Source organism: Leucopleurus acutus (genome assembly GCF_964270905.1).
Source record: "Leucopleurus acutus genome assembly, chromosome: 9".
Lineage (NCBI taxonomy): Eukaryota > Metazoa > Chordata > Mammalia > Artiodactyla > Delphinidae > Leucopleurus > Leucopleurus acutus.
In genome coordinates this window covers 84213317-84235677 of record NC_139144.1, presented here as the reverse complement: position 1 = coordinate 84235677, position 22361 = coordinate 84213317, and the positions used below count along the sequence as shown (strand labels likewise).

The following is a 22361-nucleotide window of genomic DNA, read 5'->3' as shown; positions in this document are numbered from 1 at the left end:
ATGATAGCTGCTGCATAACATTTTATTTTCCAGATTCCATGGCTAAAAATAATTTTAAAATTACTGGCATAACGTCATGCTATTGACTTTTTTTTTTTTTTTTTTTGCGGTACGCAGGCCTCTCACTGTTGTGGCCTCTCCCGTTGCGGAGCACAGGCTCCGGACGCGCAGGCCCAGCGGCCATGGCTCACGGGCCCAGCCGCTCCGCGGCATGTGGGATCTTCCCGGACCAGGGCATGAACCCGTGTCCCCTGCACTGGCAGGTGGACTCTCAACACTGCACCACCAGGGAAGCCCCTATTGAATTTTATTGACGTTCAAAGCAGCTACTGAACCCTATGGATGAAAACACTATGTACTATGAAACTTGATTTTCCTTGAAGTAGGGCGCATAAGATAAATTCCTAATGGAATTTAGTACCAAGACCACACTTGGAATTAGTATATAAAAGTATTACAGATCTGCTATATACAGTCATGAGAAATTGCTTAATCAACTATATTTCCATTTTCCCCTTAGTCTCATGGAAGCCCAGAGCTAAATTTTGTGCATAATCACATCAATGATGACTTTTATATTTGCACCCACTTTTCCAGTGCTTTGGTATGTTTTGATTTATTTTCATCTTAATCTATTTATGTCTTTTGTTGCAGGTCATTTGAAATCCTATTAGAAAGGATTTAGAAGTTTAAATAATTATCTCTTTTTAAATTAATAAAAAAGCTACTTCATAAAAGGACCTACCTTTTAAATATTTAATTGGAATAATATCTACCTTTAAGTAGCTTAATGGAAAGCTATAAATGGAAAGTCTCTAGGCTTAGGAACACTATCTTTTATTAGCCTTGTGAGATAAGCTTCCAAAGAGAAACATTGGGAATGATGATCTCGTTGAAGTGAAACTGAAATGCTTGTGACTAAAACAAAGGAAAACAAAACCCAGAGACCTGTTGTTTTCTTCAGTGATCCAAGAGAAATGGTTGAATATCCTGAAAATAACCTAATAAATGAAACACTAAAGATTCACAATGACTCAGGTTTCTGGGTGAGGTGGGAAAAGAAAGTTGGGGGTGCCTGAACCAAGATGGCGCAGTAGAAGGATGTGCTCTCACTCCCTCTTGTGAGAACACCAGAATCACAGCTAGCTACTGGACAATCATCAACAGGAAGACACTGGACCTCACCAGAAAAGATACCCCACACCCAAAGACAAAGGAGAAGCCACAAGGAGATGGTAGGAGGGGCACAATCACAGTAAAATCAAATCCCATAACTGCTGGGTGGGTGACTCACAGACTGGAGAACACTTATACCACAGAAGTCCGCCCACTGGAGTGAAGCTTCTGAGCCCCATGTCAGGCTTCCCAACCTGGGGGTCCGGCAACGGGAGGAGGAATTCCTAGAGAATCAGACTTTGAAGGCTAGTAGGATTTCATTGCATGACTTTGACAGGACTGGGGGAAACAGAGACTCCACTCTTGGAGGGCACACACAAAGTAGTGTGTGCATCTGGAGCCAGGGGAAGGAACAGTGACCCTGGGGGAGACTGAACCAGACCTACCTGCTAGTGTTAGAGGGTCTCCTGCAGAGGCAGGAGGTGGCTGTGGCTCACCGTGGGGACAAGGACACTGGCAGAAGAAGTTCTGGGAAGTACTCCTTGGCATGAGCCCTCCTGGAGTCTGCCATTAGCTCCACCAAAGAGCCCAGGTAGGTTCCAGTGTTGGGTTGCCTAAGGACAAACAACCAACAGGGAGGCAACCCAGCCCCACCCATCAGCAGTCAAGCCAATTAAAGTTTTACTAAGCTCTGCCCACCAGAGCAACAGTCAGCTCCACCCACCACCAGTCCCTCCCATCAGAAAACTTGCACAAGCCTCTTAGATAGCCTCATCCACCAAAGGGCAGACAGCAGAAGCAAGAAGAACTACAATCCTGCAGCCAGTGGAACAAACACCACATTCACAGACAGATAGACAAGATGAAAAGGCAGAGGGCTATGTACCAGATGAAGGAACAAGATAAAACCCCAGAAAAACAACTAAATGAAGTGGAGATAGGCAACCTTGCAGAAAAAGAATTCAGAATAATGATAGTGAAGATGATCCAGGACCTCGGAAAAAGAATGGAGGGAAAGATCAAGAAGATGCAAGAAATGTTTAACAAAGACCTAGAAGAATTAAAGAACAAACAAACAGAGATGAACAATACAATAACTGAAATGAAAACTACACTAGAAGGAATCAATAGCAGAATAACTGAAGCAGAAGAATGAATAAGTGACCTGGAAGACAGAATGGTGGAATTCACTGCTGTGGAACAGAATAAAGAAAAAAGAATGAAAAGAAATGAAGGCAGCCTAAGAGACCTCTGGGACAACATTAAATACAAAAACATTCGCATTATAGGAGTCCCAGAAGGAGAAGAGAGAAAAAAAGGACCCGAGAAAATATTTGAAGAGATTGCAGTTGAAAACTCCCCTAAAATGGGAAAGGCAATAGCCACCCAAGTCCAGGAAGCGCAGTGAGTCCCATACAGGATAAACCCAAGGAGAAACACGCCGAGACACATAGTAATCAAATTGGCAAAAATTAAAGACAAAGAAAAATTATTGAAAGCAGCAAGGGAAGAACGACAAATAACATACAAGGGAACTCGCATAAGGTTAACAGCTGATTTCTCAGCAGAAACTCTACAAGACAGAAGGCAGTGGCATGATATACTTAAAGTGATGAAAGGGAAGAACCTACAACCAAGATTACTCTACCCAGCAAGGATCTCTTTCAGATTCGATGGAGAAATCAAAAGCTTTACAGACAAGTAAAAGCTAAGAGAATTCAGCACCACCAAACCAGCTCTACAATGAATGCTAAAGGAACTTCTCTAAGTGGGAAACACAAGAGAAGAAAAGGAGCTACAAAAACAAACCCAAAACAATTAAGAAAATGGTCATAGGAACATACATATCGATAATTACCTTAAACGTGAATTGATTAAATGCTCCAACCAAAAGACACAAGCTTGCTGAATGAGTACAAAAACAAGACCCATATATATCCTGTCTACAAGAGACCCACTTCAGACCTCGAGACACATACAGACTGAAAGTGAGGTGATGGAAAAAGATATTCCATGCAAATGGAAATCAAAAGAAAGCTGGAGTAGCAATACTCATCTCAGATAAAATAGACTTTAAAATAAAGAATGTTATAAGAGACAAGGAAGGACACTACATAATGATCGAGGGATCAATCCAAGAAGAAGATATAACAATTATATATGCACCCAACATAGGAGCACCTCCATACATAAGGCAACTGCTAACAGCTATAGAAGAGGAAATCAACAGCAACACAATAATAGTGGAGGACTTTAACACTTCACGTACACCAATGGACAGATCATCCAAACAGAAAATTAATAAGGAAACAGAAGCTTTAAATGACACAATAGACCAGATAGATTTAATTGATATTTATGGGACAATCCATCCAAAAACAGCAGACTACATTTTCTTCTCAAGTGCACATGGAATATTCTCCAGGATAGATCACATCTTGGGTCATAAGTCAAGCCTCAGTAAATTTAAGAAAACTGAAATCATATCAAGCATCTCTTCTCACCACAACACTATGAGATTAGAAATGAATTACGGGGAAAAAAACGTAAAAAACACGAACACTTGGAAGCTAAATAATACATTACTAAATAACCAAGAGATCACTAAAGAAATCAAAGAGGAAATCAAAAAATACCGAGAGACCTATGACAATGAAAACACGATGACCCAAAACCTATGGGATGCAGCAAAAGTAGTTCTAAGAGGGAAGTTTATAGCAATACAAGCCTACCTCAAGAAACAAGAAAAATCTCAAATAAACAGTCTAACCTTACACCTAAAGGAACTAGAGAAAGAAGAACAAACAAAAACCAAAGTTAGCAGAAGGATGGAAATCATAAAGATCAGAGCAGAAATAAATGAAATAGAAACAAAGAAAACAATAGCAAAGACCAATAAAACTAAAAGCTGGTTCTTTGAGAAGATAAACAAAATTGATAAACACTTAGCCAGACTCATCAAGAAAAAGAGGAAGAGGACTCAAATCAATAAAAGCAGAAATGAAAAAGGAGAAGTTACAACAGACACTGCAGAAATACAAAGCATCCTAAGAGACTACTACCAGCAACTCTTTGCCAATAAAATGGACAACCTGGAAGAAATGGACAAATTCTTAGAAAGGTATAACCTTCCAAGACTGAAGCAGGAAGAAATATAAAATATGAACAAACCAATCACAAGTAATGAAATTGAAACTGTGATTCAAAATCTTCCAACAAACAAAAGTCCAGGACCAGATGGCTTCACAGGTGAATTCTATCAAATATTTAGAGAAGAGCTAACCCCCCTCCTTCTCAAACTCTTCCAAAAAATTGCAGAGGAAGGAACACTCCCAAACTCATTCTATGAGCCCACCATCACCCTGATACAAAAACCAGACAAAGATACTACAAAAAAAGAAAATTACAGACAAATGTCACTGATGAATATAGATGCAAAAATCCTCAACAAAATACTAGCAAACAGAATCCAACAACACATTCAAGGGATCATACACCATGATGAAGTGGGATTTATCCCAGGGATGCAAGGTTTCTTCAGTATACTCAAATCAATCAATGTGATACACCATATTAACAAATTGAAGAATAAAAACCATATGATCATCTCAATAGATGCAGAAAAAGCTTTTGACAAAATTCAACACCAGCTTATTATAAAAACTCTCCAGAAAGTGGGCATAGAGGGAACCTACCTCAACATAATAAAGGCTATATACGACAAACCCACAGCAAACATCATTGTCAATGGTGAAAAACTGAAAGCATTTCCTCTAAGATCAGGAATGAGACAAGGATGTCCATTCTCACCACTATTATTCAACATAGTTTTGGAAGTCCTAGCCACGGCAATCGGAGAAGAAAAAGAAATAAAAGGAATACAAATTGGAAAAGAAGAAGTAAAACTGTCACTGTTTGTGGATGACATGATACTATACATAGAGAATCCTAAAGATGCCACCAGAAAACTACTAGAGCTAATCAATGACTCTGGTAAAGTAGCAGGATACAAAATTAATGCACAGAAATCTCTTGCATTGCTATACACTAATGATGAGAAATCTGAAAGAGAAATTAAGGAAACACTGCCATTTACCATTGCAACAAAAAGAATAAAATACCTAGGAATAAACCTACCTAGGGAGACAAAAGACCTGTATGCAGAAAACTATAAGACACTGATGAAAGAAATTAAAGGTGATACCAACAGATGGAGAGATATACTATGTTCTTGGATTGGAAGAATCAATATTGTGAAAATGACTATACTACCCAAAGCAATCTACAGATTCAATGCAATCCCTATCAAATTACCAATGGCATTTTTTACAGAAGTAGAATAAAAAATCTTAAAATTTCTATGAAGACACAAAAGACCCCGAATAGCCAAAGCAGTATTGAGGAAAAAAAACGGGGCTGGAGGAATCAGACACCCTGACTTCAGACTATACTACAAAGCTGTAGTAATCAAGACAATATGGTACTGGCACAAAAACAGAAACACAGATCAATGGAATAGGATAGAAAGCCCAGAGATAAACCCACACACCTATGGTCACCTAATCTATGACAAAGGAGGCAAGGATATACAATGGAGAAAAGACAGTCTCTTCAATAAGTGGTGCTGGGAAAACTGGACAGCTACATGTAAAAGAATGAAATTAGAACATTCCCTAACGACATACACAAAAATAAACTCAAAATGGGTTAAAGACCTGAATGTAAGACCGGACACTCTATAAGTCTTAGAGGAAAACATAGGAAGAACACTCTTTGACATAAATCACAGCAAGATCTTTTTTGATCCACCTCGTAGAGTAATGGAAATAAAAACAAAAATAAACAAACGGGACCTAATGAAACTTCAAAGCTTTTGCACAGCAAAGGAAACCATAAACAAGATGAAAAGGCAACCCTCAGAATGGGAGAAAATATTTGCCAATGAAGCAACTGACAAAGGATTAATCTCCAAAATTAACAAGCAGCTCATGCAGCTCAATGTCAAAAAAACAAACAACCCAATCCAAAAATGGGCAGAAGACCTAAATAGACATTTCTGCAAAGAAGACATACAGATGGCCTAGAAGCACATGAAAGGCTGCTCAACCTCACTAATTATTAGAGAAATGCAAATCAAAACTACAATGAGGTATCACCTCACACCGGTTAGAATGGGCATCATCAGAAAATCTACAAACAATGCTAGAGAGGGTGTGGAGAAAAGGGAACCCTCTTGCACTGTTGGTGGGAATGTAAACTGATACAGCCACTATGGAGAACACTACGGAGGGTCCTTAAAAAACTAAAAATAGAACTACCCTATGATCCAGTAATCCAACTACTGGGCATATACCCAGAGAATACCATAATTCAAAAAGACACATGCACCCCAGTGTTCATTGCATCACTATTTACAATAGCCAGGTCATGGAAGCAACCTAAATGCCCATCGACAGACGAATGGATGAAGAAGATGTGGTACATATATACAATGGAATATTACTCAGCCATAAAAAGGAACGAAATTGGGTCATTTGTTGAGATGTGTATGGATCTAGAGACTGTCATACAGAGTGAAGTAAGTCAGAAAGAGAAAAACAAATATCACATTGTAACGCATATATGTTTAACCTAGAAAAATGGTACAGATGTACTGGTTTTCAGGGCAGAAGTTGAGACACAGATGTAAAGAACAAACGTATGGACATGAAGGGGGGAAAGCCGTGGGGGGGTGGTGGTGGTGGTGTGATGAATTGGGTGATTGGGATTGACATGTATACAGTGATGTGTATAAAATTGATGACTAATAAGAACCTGATGTATAAAAAAATCAGTTAAATAAAATTCAAAAATTCAAGAAAAAAAAAGTTGGGGGTCACTGTGAGCCATTTCAGTCTATCCTTACGCTTGTGGAAGTAGTTTATTTTTCTGTGGCAATAACCAGAACAAAAACATTTTAATCATAGTGATTATAGTACCACCTAATGTAATCACACATGAGTGTATTAATGCTAATTGTAGATGTCTTGACCTAAAAGATACAGTGAGAATTATTTTATAAAACATTGAATTCTCTACCACCCTAAATATTTAATTTTTTTATATGCAGTTTTTTGGTAAAAAAGACACATTTACTTTAAAAACATTCCTGTGTCTTTATATTTTAATATTAGTATGTACCTTTAACATTTGAGAGTAATATTAAAGTTCTGCTAATTACTTTACGTGGATTATTTCATATTTCTCACAATAATTCACAAAAATTCTCTAATGGCAATTACACTTATGTCCATTTCACGGATGAGAAACTGAACTTAGAGACGTTTAGTAATTTGCCCAAAGTCATGGTTAGTAAAAGGTAAAATCAGGATTTAAACCGTAACTGTCTTAATCAATGTCTGAGTTGGAAGGCATTTGGCTGTAGCAGTGGCTTACACAAGCAGAAAGTCTTTTCCTCACATCGAGTGTTCTGAAAGAAGGAGATTACTTGCATTGGTTTGCTTGCATTGCTCAATAATGCTATTTTATCCTCGGTTTCACTGTTCCCAACAAGTTGGTTTTTCGTTTTCACATTTTTTTGCTTCATGGTTGCAAAATGCAAAATGCACAATGCAGGCCCAGACATCATATGTCCAAGGCAGGAAGAATGGGGAAGTGGCAGTGCCAGCCAGAATTGTGTCACATGGGCATCCTCGGCTGCAAGAAAAGCAGGGAAAGTAAGCAAAAGGTGACTGGGGCCCGGGAATTGCTCTTTGGTTGGCCAAAGAGTGCCTGACACAATAAATATTTCATAATGTCGTTGCTGTCAGGTTGTAGTGGAATTTGATTATGTGTAAGTTTTAAAAGTGGTGATTAAAAGAGGGAGAGTGAAAGAGAATATTTCACTTCTCTTAGAAGTTTTCATTCAATTTTCCATCAGAGAGCTTTGGGATACTCTTCTCTGCCACCTCCTTGCCCCATTTTTGCAGTACTGTATTATCTTTCCCCAACATGCCCCTGTAGTGGATACAGTCATGTGTATCCTGTCAGGGTGTGGGGATGGCAAGAAAGAGGGACGCGAACCTGGACCCTGCTCTAGCTTACGGTTTAGTTGGGAGATAAGGCAAACATTCATTATAGTAGAAAGGGTACAGGACACCATGATGAGAGGTGCACATTTCATATTATAATATTATCAACGTTATGAAAAGGAGATAAGCTTGAATAATCATGCACTGTTGAGAGAATTTAAGCTGGTAACCAAGAAGCAGAGTTATAATTTATTATTTTGTTAACTTCTAACTTAATAATTAGAGTACCCCAGAAGATAACAAAAAAGTAAAAAACCAAAGCCCAAAATAAAACGGTATCAGGGATGAACAGTTAAGAGAATGAAGGCAAACTCACTGAAATGAGCGGCTGTTAGTAAAGTTGTAGCTTGTCTTGGTGAATTAATCTAGTTAGTTTCAAAACATTTTGCTTTAAGAGCCCCAGTATGATCTCTGCATCTAGGTAGGGTTAATATTATAAGGGTAATGACCAAGTGACCATCTTAATGTCTGGTACCTCTGGAAATTTTTATTAATGGGATATAATTTTATAGGCTTGAAAGAGGTTATGTGGGGTCCTTTATTTAAAAAATCATATATCAATGTCTGGTCTGTGCTGGGAAATACATCCAGCCCCAGAGCCACAGAAATCACAATTCTTATACTCAGGAGCTTGTGGTCCAGGGGGGCTGGCCTTCCAATGCCCATTCAGCTCTCTTATTTTATGGACCTACAGCCAATCCTATTTAAATGCCAAAGGCAATTTGGCTGTTTCAGTGAACTGAGTGATCAAATTAGGCCAAAATGCAAAATGGACAGTTAATCAGAACAGTCCAGCTACATGTGTGAGCTGACGCACACCTACATATGTTCCTGCCATTCAAGATAAAATGTAGATTTATGTACGTCAGTTAAAATGCTGCTTTCGTCCCATGAACACGAAGAACTCACTATCTACTGTTGTTAAATTTGACAAAGTATCTGGAAATTACTAACCCAATTTAAAAATACGGTTTTATTGGCAGAAAAATGATTCCTATAAGTACACTCAGTAGAGTGCCTGGCACTAATAGGTACATAATTAACAACTTGACGAGTGAATGTTCCTGGATGAAGGCAAATAAATCACCATTTCTCTGCAGAACTTTATTTTCTAAGAGTTAGTAGGACTCTTCTAGCAAATCCTTACACTTATAAAGAAATAGACATTTTAGAAAAGTTATGGTTTGTGTTGGTTAATAAGTCTAGTTAGGTTCAAATTATTGTGCCTTAAGAGCTTCTACAGCAGTTTTCCTAGGAATGCTTAAAGTGATATGTGAAAGTCTTCTCCTGGTGTATCTAAATCCTCTGTTAAACTGACAAGTTGTTTTGATGTCCTTTGCACAAAATGACATAACGTCATTTCTTGTGCAGAGCAATGTGCTGGCTGGCGGTTGTTCGCTTGCTGTGAGGTTTTGATGGAAGTGTTTTGTTATAGTAGCTTGGTATATATTCCTCGGCTTTCAGCTTGAAAAGCTCAGTGCCGCTGGGCTGCCACTTCTTCAAATTAGGGACTCCAGTGTCTTTCACATTTTGAAAGCTCTATGCCAAGAGGAAAGTGGACCATTCATTTACCTGTTTTTCTGCAGTATCATTTCCTTCAAATCCCAAGCCTATTTCCACACACTTGCTAATTTAAAAAAACGGAATGGGGGTCTACTCCCGTGGGTAGAGAAGAAATCCATTTATGACAGGTGTCAGAACTTGATCAGAAAGTTATTTAACTCTTTGGCTGCTGGACGATTTATAACGATGTTTTATCTGCACAGGTGCATGTTCGAGATGTACCTGTGAAAAGATGTACTCCCTGCCCTTAAAGAACTTGGCATTTAATATGCAGAAATCGTGTTAGGATCTGCTATAGGAGAAGGCACAGAGCTGGATGGTGCACAGCAAGAGGGCACCTGGGCCGGTGTGTTGGGGAGCAAGGGAGACCTTGGGTGCCTGTGTGGGAGCAGCCACAAAATGATTTCAGATATGAAAGCGAAAATGTTATACTTTTTTCACAAAATTCAAAGCTTTAATATTCTTAATATTGAAATTAGATTCCAAATATGGAAATAATTTTGAAGATGGAGAGGCAGCCTAGCAGAGTGCTGAAGAGCTCAGACTCTGGAGCCAGATTTCTAGGTTTGCATTCTGAATTTACCATTTATTAGCTCTGTGGACTTGGGCAAGAGCCTTAACCTGTTTATGCTGCAGTTTCTCTGTCTGTAAAATGGAGATCATGATACTACCTAACTCATGAGGTTGTTAGGAGGATTAAATGGATTAACATATATAAAAGGCTTCGAACATAGCAAGTACCATATGTGTCTGTTAAGTAAATATTGCCATAGAAATACAGAAGGGTTTAAGCACAATTATTTGCCTGTGACCTGTGATATAACCTATGTCTTCTGTACTCTTCCAAGTCAATGAAATTAATTCTGGTAGCCTGAAGCTCCTATAAAATGGTATTGAGAAGTGGGTTAAACATTGATTGGCTATGATCTCATCTAGTGAAATTGCTTATGCATATTAATGTATATTGTATTACATGTATGTATGTTAATAATTTTGAATATTTTTCAAGGGATCTTGAAAAATATAAAAGTAACAAATATAAAAGTCTACAGATGGACTTCCCTGGTGGTCCAGTGATTAAGACTTTGCCTTCCGATGCAGGGGGTGTGGGTTCGATCCCTGGTCGGGGAGCTAAGATCCCACATGCCTCACAGCCAAAAAAAAAAAAAAAAAACCCAAAAAACATAAAACAGAAGCAATATTGTAATGAATTCAATAAAGATTTTAAAAGTGGTTTGCATCCAAAAAAATGTAAAACAAAAGTCTACTGAGTTTCTCAGAGTCTAGTATATTTATGATAATAGAAACTAATTATGAAAAAGAAGGAAAAAATGTTGGACTTTAGTTAGTTTAAGCATCAGTTAACCTGTATTAGAGACATAATACAACTACAAGAATTAATTTAACTGCAATAAAATATGACAGAAAGATAAATTTCCTTTCCCTCGATTGCTAGAGCAAGTTAGGATAATAATAAGAGACTTGAACTTTCTTTTATACATCTAATCTTCATGAAAAAGGACATAGATGTTTTTGAAAAGGTAACTAGAACATTCCAATAAAGAATCTTTCATTAGTTCTGCTTCAATTCCTAATAAACTCAAATTGCAGTCATGTTCTTTGGGCATGTAAAATACATAGAAGATAAACATTTAGGTTTGAAATCACAATAAAGTAATGAGTTTGCTCTTTTCATTTGTTATCCTCCTGGCCAGTGGTGAAATTATTAATCACTACTAGATCCTGTGTTCAAAGGCTGGGCTGATTTTAGTTTGTGGGTGTTGAACCAAAAGTTGCCTGTAGAATGTCAGTCTGTAATTAATTCAAGCTACTGAGCTTTGGATCCTATGGAAAAAGACATAGTGTAGGCTTCAAATGGGTGTAAAGGAAATGGGAAAGGTATATACAGTTGGCTGAAATAGTTTGCTTGTGCTTCTTAAAACTCCCATTTATGTCAGTGAACTCAGTAAATTATCTCTAGAAGCTTTTTTTCTTCCTTCCCTCGTGTGTGTGTGTGTGCGCGTGCACGCACGCGCGTGTGCTCTGTGGAAGAAGAGTTTGGTGGAAACTTGGGAGGAAGATAATTAGAAAAGTTTTAACTAGATAAAATGAGGAGACATATGCAGGTACATAATAAGTCATAGGAGCCAGTGGTATAGCAGCCTGAAAAATCCAAAATCATTTTCAGAGACCAAATAGGTTATTTATAATACGTGTAACTGAAAAGGTCACTTTAATAATAGAATTATTCAGTTTGAGCATTAGTTTTTCAAAGCAATAAGTTCATGAAAAAGAAATTTGATTCTATGATATTAGGGATATTAGGGAGCCAAGGTGGGTTCGTAGGTAGGGTAATGACAAGCTATAATTTTTCTTATTCAAACAGTATTTATTTGTCTTCCCTCTGTCAAACCTTGAGTCAAACACTTTTCCTGGCCTGCTTGGGAAGATACAAGGAAAGGAACATACAGTGCAGATGAGATGTGGAAGAAAGAACGCTGGGAGACGGAGATAGCTCTTTCACATGGCAAAGAGGATGAGAAAGGCCATCATCAGGCAAAAGACCCCCATGGTCTCCAAGAGGGCAAAGCCCAGAATGGCATTAAAAGCAGAACTGTTGCTTCAGAGAAGGATTCCTGGCATAATCAATGATGAGGCTCCCAAACACAGTCCTAATCCTAGCCCCAGAGCCAACCCCTCTGACCATGGCAGCTCCAACCTCAATGAACTTGGCTGCTGTGTCAATGTTCCTTGCAATGGCGCCATTTTGGAAGCTGCTGCTAGGGATAAGTAAGGTCAGGGGGCATGGGGCTGCCAAGCTACTGAGGCTCTCATCTGTCAGCACCACCTCAGAGAGTGGTTGGCTCAGCAGCTGAGACGTGATCCTGACCAGTGAGGGGATGGAGATGAAGTTGGGGCAAGCATATGTTTTCTGGGGGTGGGGAAGTGGCAAGAGCTGCTCCCAGGGCAGAGAAGACAGAGAGGGGCAATGACAGACTGTTTTAAGATTAACCATGATTTAGTGTACATGATCAATTGCAAGGAAGAGAAATTGAGACATTAAACCTTTTGGGGAGGTTGCTTTAGTAATCCAGGTATGAGTAGTGACAGCCTAGATGGTATAGCCCACTGGGAATAGAATAAAGATTTTAGTTCAAGAGACAGTCTGAAGATCTAATGACAAGGTGAAGAAGCTGGAGGTGGAGGTCTTCCAGGAGGGAATGTCTAGTAGTTTTTGCTGTACTATTTGGGAATAGAAATAGTTAAGACCAGCCACACCTAAAAATGTGATCACTGAAACTATAAAGCCTGGAGAACCCTTGATGATGGAATAAAGCATACAGAATTAACTGTGGGTAGACAGTTAAATGAGAAAAAGGCAGAAAAAATAGTAAACAGTACTGTGGAAAATGGTTATTTTGATAATTTAAAATAATTAGTTTCAAGTATTTTTGTAATGGTATCTTTCTTTATGAAAAAAATCTTGATTCATGATGGGAACACAACAAGCTCTTTTTCCTCAGGAAGGGACAAAGTTAAATAAAGCTTTGAAATCAGAAGTCTTAAGAAGAAAAAAAAAAAAAAGCTGTGGGTAGAAATTCTAAAGAAAAAAAGGAGACTGAACAAAAAAACAGTAGATTCAAGGAAATCCTAAAACCATCAGTGTTTGCCCTATGAAGACTGTCAAGGGAGAGCAGGCTGGCGACGGTAGGGATGGGCCCACTTGAATGAAACAAAAATTCCTTGTTGCCATGGGGCTGAAAGGGAGATACACTAGCATTAAAATTCAAAACTTAGGGAGTTCACTGGTGGTCCAGTGGTTAAGACTCCGTGCTTCCACTGCAGGGGGTGTGGGTTCGATCCCTGATTGGGGAACCATAATAAGATCCAACATGCTTTGCGGGGCGTGGCCAAAAAAAGAAAGAAAAAAATCGTTAACTTAAATAATCTTTTCCATTAGCTGTTTACCTGTATTGTTGGTTTTTCCACTAGAATGACAGCTCCATGAGAGCAGGTACATATCTGTTTTGTTCATGGTGATATATCCAGCAGCTAGAAAAGAAACTGATAAATATGTGTTGAATGAAGAAATGAGTAAACAGTTTCACACTCTGATCTTTAGCAGGGGATGAGTCTGCCCAACTCCAAGAAGAAAGTTGGCCAAAGTCAAGAACAAAATGGCATCCTAGTCACTGACCACATGTGGCTATTCAGCAGTTGAAATGTGGCTAGTACACCAAGGAACTGAATTTTATCTTTAACTTTAATTTACTTAAAATTAAATTTAAATAGCCATATGTGGCTAGTGGCTGCATTGGACAACACAGGTGTATAGAAAGACTTCACTCATTAGGAAAACCTGCCTCCTCTGGGCAGATGTAATCTGTGTGAGAGCAGTGGCTTCGTCAGGAACTAGAATCAGACTGGGACTTGTGAAGGAATCAAGGATCAGCTTCTAGGGCTATTTTTAAAAATTAATCTGTAGCCCAAGGGACAGAAAGAGTCTGCCAAACTCACATGAGGTCCCAGGTCACTTCACCAGGAAAGGAGACCAGAGAGGTATTGGGGGCCAAAGCCCTCAGTGGTAATAAAGTTGTGTTTACTCAGTGTCTTTATGAACATGTCTGTTAGGAAATTCACTGTCTGTGAGAGAGATCTCTGTAGATGACTAGAATGAATTCAAGATTTAGGGATTTTGGTCACTTTCGTTGTAACACGATCAACAATAATTGCATTCAATCATTAAAACATGGACTAGGCATATATGATAAACTCATAACAAGCGCTCGAACACCCAGGAACTCACAGTTTGGAAAAGCAACATCTTTGAATATTAAAGTATAGCAGAGAGTAAAAAGTACTTATATATGTAAAAATATTTATTAAATTAGAGAAACATTTGTCATACTTATCTAATTTATGTTAGATTTTGGAATGGTCTACTGTGGTTTTTGTTTTAGCAGATTTACCTGCTTAGTTGTAGCTTGCTTGGGCAAATATTAGAATTATTCTGATTTCCTTGAGCTTTCTGTGACTGGGCCATGGGAGGAAGAGGGAGTTGTTCAGGAGTGTGTTAAATTGGCCTTGTATTCAGAATTCACCCAGTAATAATACATATCAATATCATGTATTGAACTGTGTGTAGGAGCAGATGTTTGGCATGTTTCGGGCTGCTTTTGGGAATAGTCTCTATTGAATAAAGGAAAGTACACTTCACATCCATTCATGTAATTTATGAAAGTGAATAGGGATTTCGCACAAAGAAAGAATGCTAGATGGACTATTATATTTAGCAAGATAAAGCATGCTGTGCGCAAATTCCCAGAGTCAGCCGGTATAGAAGAGGACAAAGAGATATTAATACATTCCTGGGGAAGGAGATAATCAGTTCTCTAGAGAGCAAACACGTGGTTCTCTTAGGATTTCCTGAAGGCTTGGTTCCCGTCTCCAGGCTAACCATTTGTTTTCATTGTTTTTATTAGAGAAAATCTTTTGCAAGAACTTAATTTGCACCACAAGAAAATGTTTGAATATCGGGGCTGGGAGGAACTTCCAGAGATTATCTAGTCCTATCACCTATCTGATGCTTGAATTAATTTTGCAAAAGCTCTGCCAAGGATCTTCCAGTCAGGGCTCCAGTACATCCTGGAGAGAGTGGCCAGTAGCTCCATCCTTGGAGGCCTTTGACACTGAGATATTAGTACAGAATCTAATTCTGCTGCTTTGTGCCTTCCATTCATTATCTTATTTGTAACTATTGGGTCCAAACAACAACACTTCCAATTCTTTTTCCCATGAAAGTCCTTAGGATATTTAAGCATGATTATCAGGTCTCCAAGGCTAAAGATGCCTGATTCCTTCAAGAATTCCTTGAATGGTGCTGATTTGACACCATCGCGGATCACTCCTGAGTGTACCCAGTTTGTCCATCCATACTTATACTGCAGTACGTCTAGGATGGTCTGGGCTGCACAGAGACAAATGGAGTTTTTCTTCTTTTCATATAGATTCTCTCTTCTCCCTCTTTTCCTCCTCTCCTTTCTCCTTCCCTCCTCTTCCCTTCTTTCTTCATCCCTCCTATTATTCTATACTACACTTATTCATTCATTCAACAAACGTTCTGTTTACTGTTGATTCATATTAACCTTTCTATAGACTAAAATCTCTAAGCCTTAGCTGCATGGATTGTTTCTAAGCCATTGCTACTGTCCAGTCCGTACAAAACAATTGTCCCTTTGGACTTAATCACCTCATTTTACATTTATGTCTATTACTTTTCATCTTATTGGATTTAGCCCTTGTTTCTAACATGTCAGCTTCTTTCTTGATCCTGACTCAGTCATCCAACATGGTCACTGGCCAGTCTACAAATGTTATGATGTCCTCTCTAGTCTCATCCAGGACATTGATGAGAATGTAAAATGTTGAAGCAAATGGAACCCAGGAAAGAATCCTTCTATGATGTTGGAAACCTAGAACCAGGTGGATATTACTCTATTAATTAGCACCCTCTGGGTATAGCTGTTGAAGCTGTTACTAATCTGCCCTAATATTCATGGACTCAGCTTCTCCTTACTCCATTTTGTCCACAAGGATAAGTTGAAAGATCTTCTAAAGGTCTCTCTGAAGGTGATGTGTGCTTGGTCTCTACATTTTCTATAATCCCAAGACTTATACTAAAGAAGGAAAGGGCATTTGTCTGTTGTTCTTCCCTCCTGAAATTGTTGTGTCATCCTCTCTTTAGCACATTTCTTCTTAGGCAAGCAAAACCTTTTGATTCCCTAACAGACATACAAGACTGAGAGAAGGATATTGGAAAAAGTTGAACATTCAGATTATTATTAGAAATGGCAAGGCATTTTATGGGAGTGCAAAAGATAAGATCAAAATGCTTTGACTGTCAAGTGAGATCCACTACTTTCTGATCAGCAAAGGACTTGAACTAATTGATGTTTTTGTTAAAACAAATCAGAATCTTCAAAACTCTGCTAACGCTTATTTCTTAAGATTTTTCTTATGTCTTCCAAAGAACTGAAAATACTTAAAATCATCGTATACACTGATATCATGAAAATTTAGGAAGTTTATGCATGTTTTGGTCAAAATAGATAAAGTACACAGAGAATTCTTTAATAAAGATAAACCCTTGTGGAAAGGTGTATGCAAATGAGTGAGTTGGATGTTACAGTGGTAGATGGGATTGAAGAATTACAAGACCAGTCTTTGTCTTTTTCTTTGGAAAATAGGGGTGGGGTTGCATTCATTGTGCAACCCAACCGTGAAAGACAGAATCAATTGAACAAATACTGTCCTCTATAGTAAAATAGGAATGAATTTTCTATAAAGATATTGCTGCTTCCTCGTCACTTAAGTTGACAGATATTCTCTATGACCAGTGTGACTGTGTCTAAGATGTCCTTATTCAGGTGACTGTGTCTTATATTAAATTATATTCTACATGTGCAGTCATTTAAATTATGTAGACATTTTTGTAGAGTTTCATGATATCTTGTATTTCCTATTCTGTAATTAGAAACATGAAAAATTTTCAACATCACAGTTTTAAAAACATCATTTTTGTAAACCTTTAATATATAACAATAGAAAGGAATTTAATATGAGCCAGGAACAAAAGAGGTTTCCAAGGTACAAAAAAATTTTTTCGGAAGTATAGATTTCATTGGTAGTTTGTGTTTGTGTGTGTGTGTGTGTGTGTGTTCCTAATATAGTGAGAAAATGATCTATACTAGTGTATTTTAAAATTTTAATTATCAAGGCTATAGTTTGTCACTATTTGAACCTTCAAAAAATGTTCTTGATACTCTCTGACTTACATCTTATGTTTGTTTGTCCATCTGCATTGAGCATTTCTTATCAATTCCATCCATTAAGGAGCAACTGGGTAGTGACAAGACAGGAAAGAGTTCAAATGAAATTTTCATTGCTGAAAAATTGCAAATGCAGCTATGATTTTATTTCAACATTTCACTGAAGATTTACATTCTTAGAATTTTCAGAAGCTGAAATGAATATTATTTTATTTTCTCGTTATAATTAACTCATGTGCACGGAGACTACCAGAGACCGTTTATTGAAGTTATTAGAAATCTTGAGCTCCCAAATAAAAATGTCAGGAGATACTGCCCTGTTCTATGTTGCATTACAGACAGATGCACTTCCTGTGGGTGAGAGCATTAGTATTGAAGTTGAGGGAAGTTATGTGCTACTCCTGCCTTCACACAGAATTCCTAGAGTGAAGGGAAATTGCAATTACCTATTGATAAAACAGTTATACAAAATCAGGGTTGTTTTTGCAACACTTTACAAACTGCAGTTTAAAAATCAAGATGGAAAACAAAAATTTACTACGGCAAGTTCCAGTAATGTGACTTCCACCACCCTCCTTTCTCCCCCAAATGTAAATCATGTTTTTTCCCTTAAGAGTCTCCCCAAGTACTCCTCAAATCTCAGGATTGGAATTCATGTTTATGAAGGAAAAACTCTCTTGGCCTGACAACTTCCTGATCTGATTGGCTCTATCAATGGACTTATTTGTTCTCATTATGTGGGGAAATGCTATCCAATGGGAGAAGCTTAGAGGGTGCGTGCTATCGAACCAAGATGAAATATTTTTGTTTCATTAGCAGCCTAGGGAATTGTGTGGTGGATTATGATATTAGGCTGTGTTGTAGTTCTAAGGATGGGGCTTCCAACCTGTGGGCTCTCAGTTTCAAGGCATCTGAACTTTGAGTCCCCCTTGCAGCTGCCACACTGACTAGGTTAGTGTTTTTTAACCAGAATTGCACGTCACAATAATCTGTGAAGCAAGCCCAAATTCACATCTGTACCTACTGTATTTTATCAATTCCAAGATGCACATTTTTTCACGTTTGCTCATTTCTGAAATCTGGTTGCTCTCACTTTTCATTAGTTTAGTCATGGTATAATTGCAGAATTTTCTTTCTTAGTGGTACCTAAAATAATGGTGCATCTTATAATCAATGGCATCTTAGTAGTTAATGAAATATGGACTATATCAGAATCTTTGAGGGGGCAGGTATTGCATTAATTTTACAAAAGCTCTCCAGGTGAGTCCGATGCACACTGCTGGCTATAAATACATTGTACCAGCTTTGGCCTATTTCTCCAATTAACAATAATAATAAACTGATCACTGCCATGCATTGATTTTTCCCCTGCCAGGCACTGGGCTAAGCACAGTCCATATTTTCGTCTCATTTTATTCCCACAACAAACCTATTGGATAAGTATTATTGTCCCCACTAAATGGATTAAGAAACTGAGGTTAAGAGATGAAGTCACCTGCCCAAGGACATAAAGAGTAGAAGAGCAGGATATGAGCCCAGGTGGGCTGACTCCAAAGCTCTAACCATGACATTATATAGCAGTGGTTCCTGAAGTGTGGTCTGCAGACCAGCAGCATCAGCATCCCCTAGGGACATATTAGAAATGCAAATTTTAGGGCCCTACCCCAGATGTAAAGAAACTCCCGAAAGCGGAGCTCAGAAATGTGTTTTAAAAAGCCCTGCAGGTTATTCTGAGGCAGCCTAAAGTTTGAGAAACATTGTTATATAGCATAGGAGTCTCCTACGATAGGGATAGGAGCCATTGCTAATAAAGACAGGACCTAATAAAGTTTATTAGCTAGCTGGCTGGCTCATATTTTAATCCTAAAATAATGCCATATTTGCAAGGTTGACTAAGCTTTTAGTTGCTTAATAACAAATAAAATTGCATTTGCTCAAATGTGCTTTAATTATAGTTCCCAGTAGGCAGAACTATGGTAACAAAATATACTAGGCTCTAATGCTTTTTGCATAATGAGCGTAGTCAAAGCGTTTAACATGAATGGATTATCATTCCCCATATTAAATGGGAAAGCTCTAGAAGGACCACATACCTTTCTTGGGTCTGACCTCCTCTTGTTCTCAAATCTTAGTCTAATCTTATTATTTCCTTTCTTCAAAACTACAGAATACAGTATCTTTGTTCCTGAGAGGAAAGGACGAACTAACAAGATCCCTCTTTGTATTATCCTGGGTTGATAGATTGGTTAAAGCTAGCATTTGTAATGCAGTCGGAAATAAACAGTTTCTGAACAAAAGCTGACTAAAAAATTTAGCTGCAAAACAAAGAACTTGCTTTCGTGAAAAAAATTGATTGACATTAAGGCATTAAGCATTCCAAAAGGATAAATAAATTTGATTCCAAGGAAGAAAGGCAGTTTAAAAAATAATATACCAAAGAGACAAAGTGCAGAGATGCCTGGTGAATATGATTATGTCTACCCAACATCAGTACAGCTATTTGAAAAACACAACATTCAAATTGTAATGTTTTTGCTCTGTATGCTGCAAAATAAGCAATTTGATTGTTCTTTTCCCACTAAATTGATTGGTTTTTGAATGCATTATTTGACCCACAGTACTGTATTATCCGTGGCATTTGCCAGATGACTGAACTAAGTAGATGTCTTATTGTTTTTTTCTAATAGGCATGTATGGGGATGAAGATAGGGATAATTGGAAAAGAGGAAAGCATAGCGTTTGGAACTTGGCAGTGGAGATTTTAGAAGCATGAGTGGTCTTCAGCAGAGAAGACCTGGTGTTTGGCTGCAGTGACCTGCAGGCCCTGTCTCTGCCTGCATAGGCTTGTACACACTTATTAGCACAGATTAGTGCCTTATAAATAAGGCAAAAGTGTCCGGGGTCTTGTTCCAAATCCTGAAATGCCCCCTTTTTGGTATCTGTTTGCTTGGCCTTGCAATAGCAGTCAGCCAATCTAAGCGATTTGTCACTCATAACAAGAATGCAAAGGAAGACCCAAAAGTGGTAAATGTGTTTGGAAGTCATTGTAGCTAAAACCTGACGGAGTTAGAGGATTGATTAGACTATGACTGACACAGACATGCTTTATTGACCATGATTTAATGGCTTCACAATTTTATTTTCATTTCTGGAGCGTTTACACACTTCTGAGTTGCCTAATAGATAAATCTTAGACTATGGCATTATACTATGATGATGGTACAGTGGTAAACTCATAGATTACATCTAATGGATATTAAAGTGGTAGTTTCTCCGTGACCAATATGTGTCTATAAGACACTTCATAAGCTGAAGTCATAAAACACATTTACTTCTGCATATGTATCCTGTGCATTTATAGGTGTACATTTAACTATGCATGGATATTTATATTTTCACACACATGAAATGGGATTTATTATAAGTGCTGAATATGGAAATTTGAAGTCATGGAGGCTTAAGGCAGATTCCTCAAGACCTACTTTTGCTTGATTATGATTTATTAGTTTAAACCTAACCAGTTGTATATTAATAGTACTGTTCTCTTTGAAGAGAAGACTATTATCTCAAAGCTTTATAGGACAATATATGAATTTTGGACCTATTTAAGATTTGACAAATTGAATTAAAGAAATAGTATATGAAATATTGTAAGTTTCAAAATGTGAAGGCTGCTCTCTGTTTTATGTAATTGAACATTTTACAATGCTTTCAGGCATTTTTAGGGACATATTTGTATTTGGGGACAAAAGGGAGAGGATAGTCTAAAGAAAGATGAAAATGAAGAAGCAAGGCCTGTGTAATGCATCTGAAATTGCTGTATGTTTTTTTCCCAAGGAGGGTGGATTTAAGAGGTTCACAGATAACCTTAGCTTGTGGAATTCTTATTCTGGCACAGGTCACTGTTATCCACTGAATTTGCAGAATTATGTGGGTTATTTTTTCACATATATATGAAATAAATATATGTGAATAAATGAAGCAATGCTAATAACTACCAGAAACTCATCTCACCATGGTCCCAATGTAAGATGGTCCAGATTTTCTGTGTCTCAGGATAAGGTGAGTCCAAAAGCAGATGTAGTGTGAGGGAGTCTTAGGGACCAGGGCTCTGTAAGTTTTTTCTGCCCTGGGGAGATTGGGGTGGTAGGGTTGGGCCGTACGAGTGACATTAAAACATCACAATGCAAAGCCAACAGCCCCAGTCTGAACAATGTGTGTTCCCCCCGTCCCCACCCTTGTCCCTGCCCCATGACTCTTGTCCTTCAGAGCAGACCAGAGTCACTCTTGTTTGTAGCTCTCAAAGGTAATTCTATTTCTCATTGACTTATTTTTTTCTGAAGGTCTAGGGAGAGCCTTGGGCAGCGCAATATTATTTCTATTTGTCCAATTAGCTTTGTTTTACTTAGGAAGACAAGTTTACTAAATCAAAACTATTCTGGCTGGGTCATACTGACCAGTACAATAGTATCTCCAATTATTTCGCTATTAGAACAAAATACGTTCACTCCCTAAACCCTCAGTGTAGAAATCATGATATATGTTTCTCTCTTTCAAGGGGAGGTAATAATATTATTTGTAGGAAAATTTTCAGGGCACAAGCTGACACCTTGTGTTGGTTCCTTTTCCTTTTAAGGTGACGTAATCACAAACAACTTTAAGAAATCTCTGTACTTCCTTACTTGGTGCATAAATCTTTTCTATTATTCTTTTTTTTAATTTTATTTATTTACTTATAAATTTTTATTGGAGTATAGTTGATTTAAAATGTTGTGTTAGTTTC

The 22361-nt window shown here is 37.9% G+C and overlaps 1 protein-coding gene and 1 pseudogene across 5 annotated transcripts in view; one reads left to right on the top strand and one right to left on the bottom strand.

The window, feature by feature from the left end:
• GRM8 (glutamate metabotropic receptor 8) overlaps positions 1–22361 on the top strand; it is a gene marked incomplete at both ends in the record, with an annotated part of 749142 nt that overhangs the window by 228894 nt on the left and 497887 nt on the right. The gene's annotated exons all lie outside the window — the stretch shown is intronic.
• LOC309966272 (ATP synthase F(0) complex subunit C2, mitochondrial-like) lies at positions 12270–12779 on the bottom strand (annotated as a pseudogene). Its single transcript has one exon. The product of its transcript is annotated as an ATP synthase F(0) complex subunit C2, mitochondrial-like (transcript).